Source organism: Convolutriloba macropyga, chromosome 15, assembly GCF_964194025.1.
Source record: "Convolutriloba macropyga chromosome 15, txConMacr16.3, whole genome shotgun sequence".
In the NCBI taxonomy this organism is placed as follows: Eukaryota; Metazoa; Xenacoelomorpha; order Acoela; family Convolutidae; genus Convolutriloba; species Convolutriloba macropyga.
In genome coordinates this window covers 24,394,240-24,396,739 of record NC_134482.1, presented here as the reverse complement: position 1 = coordinate 24,396,739, position 2,500 = coordinate 24,394,240, and the positions used below count along the sequence as shown (strand labels likewise).

At 36.8% G+C, this 2,500-nt stretch overlaps 1 pseudogene; it reads right to left on the bottom strand.

Annotated features, from left to right (window-relative positions):
* The window catches only part of LOC142354036 (melanopsin-B-like), a 111,368-nt pseudogene that overhangs the window by 34,234 nt on the left and 74,634 nt on the right, over nucleotides 1-2,500 (bottom strand).

Here is a 2,500-nt window from a genome sequence, read left to right as displayed (position 1 = left end):
TATATATATATATGTGTTCATGTGTGTGTGTGTGTGATTGCGTGAGTTTGTGTATGTGTGTGTTTGTGTGTGTCTTCATGTGTGTGTGTGTGTGTTCATGTGTGTGTGTGTGTTCATGTGTGTGTGTGTGTGTTTGTTTGTGTGTCTTTTTGTGTGTGTGTGTGTGTTTTCATTTGTGTTTGTGTGTGTGTTCATGTGTGTGTGTGATTGCGTGAGTTTTGTGTGTGTGTGTTCATGTGTGTGTGTGTGTGTTCATGTGTGTGTGTGGTGTGTGTGTGTTTGCGTGCGTGCGTGCGTGCGTGCGTGCGTGCGTGCGTGTGTGTGTGTTCATATATATATATATATATATGTGTGTGTGTTCATGTGTGTGTGTGTGTGTGTTGTTGTGTGTGTGTGTGATTGCGTGAGTTTGTGTGTGTGTGTGTGTGTGTGTGTGTCTTTGTGTGTGTGTGTGTGTGTGTGGTGTGTGTGTGTGTGTGTGTGTGTGTGTGTGTGTGTGTGTGTGTGTGTGTGTGTGTGTGTGTGTGTGTGTGTGTGTGTGTGTGGTGTGTGCGTGTTCATATGTGTGTATGTGTGTGTGTGTTCATGTGTGTGTGTGTGTGTTTGTGTGTCGTTTTGTGTGTGTATGTGTGTGTTTTCATTTGTGTTTGTGTGTGTGTGTGTGTTCATGTGTGTGTGTGTGTGTGTGTGTGTGTGTGTGATTGCGTGAGTTTGTGTGTGTGTTCATGTGTGTGTGTGTGTGTGTGTTCATGTGTGTGTGTGTGTGTGTGTGTGTTTGTGTGTGTGTATGTGTGTGTGTGTGTGTGTGTGTGTGTGTGTGTGTGTGTGTGTGTATTTTGCTGAAGCACATGAGTGTGACAGTAACTTCTGATCTCACCTGGCAAACACTATGATGGTGATGAAGTTACCCAATAGCCCGATGCAGATGACCCCGAACAAGGACCACCCCAAACAAGTAGAATATCATCGACTCATCTGGGGAGAACTCGGAGTCTTCCCACCAAGGTGTAATTGTGCTCCCGTTTGCTGTGACCCTCCTTTTAAACATAATAAATAACACTCCTCTAACTGTTATCTCAGTAGCTTACAATGATGACGTCACTTGCTGAAAATGTTATGCAATAAAAACAATATCGATGACGTCACGTGTTGCTAAGTTACCCAATAATAATGATGTTTCTGGTTGTTATGTTAACAACAATATGCTGGGAATGATAAAGTCACTAAGTTTTATGCTAACAAACGGTATGGATAATGATGACGTCACAGATTAAATAATATAAATTTTTATTGACGAACAAAAACGCAATCAATTTTTTTGCGTTATTGTGTTAAAATGTAATAAAATTTCAGGGTATCAGTTTCACAGTCAAAATTGGCAGCCGGGGGCGCCAAATTTTAAAGTCTATTTATAACTTAGCGAACTTATTTTGTAACATTTATTTTATTTTACTGTGAATAGGTTATAAAATCACCAGATAATACCCAGCTTTTCCAATCGAGTTTAAAAATAACTGCAAAAATGTAACAAGGTTATACACCCACGCGTCAGAACACCTGAGCTTGTAGGTTTTGAGTGACAATTTTCATCAAAAAACAGGAGAGTTATATTTTTTTTACTACAACGCCAATGAAACACATTTTCGTTCTGAATTATACGTAGGATGTCAATTTTTGAGTTTTCCTGAGTTTTTTGAATGTCATTATAAAAGATAATGGAAGTTTATCACAATCAAATTACAACAAGAAAGGGTACAAATATGTTGTAAACAATTGTAGCAGTGATATATCGACAAAAAATGCCGTTTTAAAAGCAATCTCAAAAATTCGACTTCACACAGGTAGAATATGAACTAAATGATAAGATAAGAACATGAATAAATGTCACAACGCGTCAATTTGCTCATCAAGTGAATGGAAATGAATTATTAAAAGCAGAGGTTGTGTTTTCAGCAAACTGAATTAAAATCTAGTTCGTCAAAAACAAACTCGCATGTGAAGTAAACTAGTAATAATATGCGTTAGTTAGCTTTTTATAAACCCACAAAAGCTTTTTTCCGATTTTTACGTTCCTTTTTAGGCGCGAAAGTCGGAAATGAATTGGAAAAGACAGAAAAATAATTGTAAAAGTAATTTGGATGTTGGTTATTGAGGGAATACGGAATAAAAGGAAACGCCTAAAAAGGATGTTAAAAATATAAATGTGTCTGAGTTTAAATTTGTGACAGTTACCTTTGACACATTTAACGGACACATTTAATTTCAAAGATAAAAATCGTTCTTTTTTTCGCTAAAATAAACTTTAGTAACCAAACTTTGAGGTTAAATTGGGAAATTAATTGTTTGAAATATCGGCAATTTAAGGGGAAAATTGGGTTAAGAGGGAAAAAAGTTTTTTCAGCGCTGTGAGTTGTTTAAAGTGTTAGCTAAGAAGTGTGGTAAGAAAAAAGGAAAAATTGGTAAGTAATTATGTCTTGTGTGTCTTTGAGTTGTAGGGATA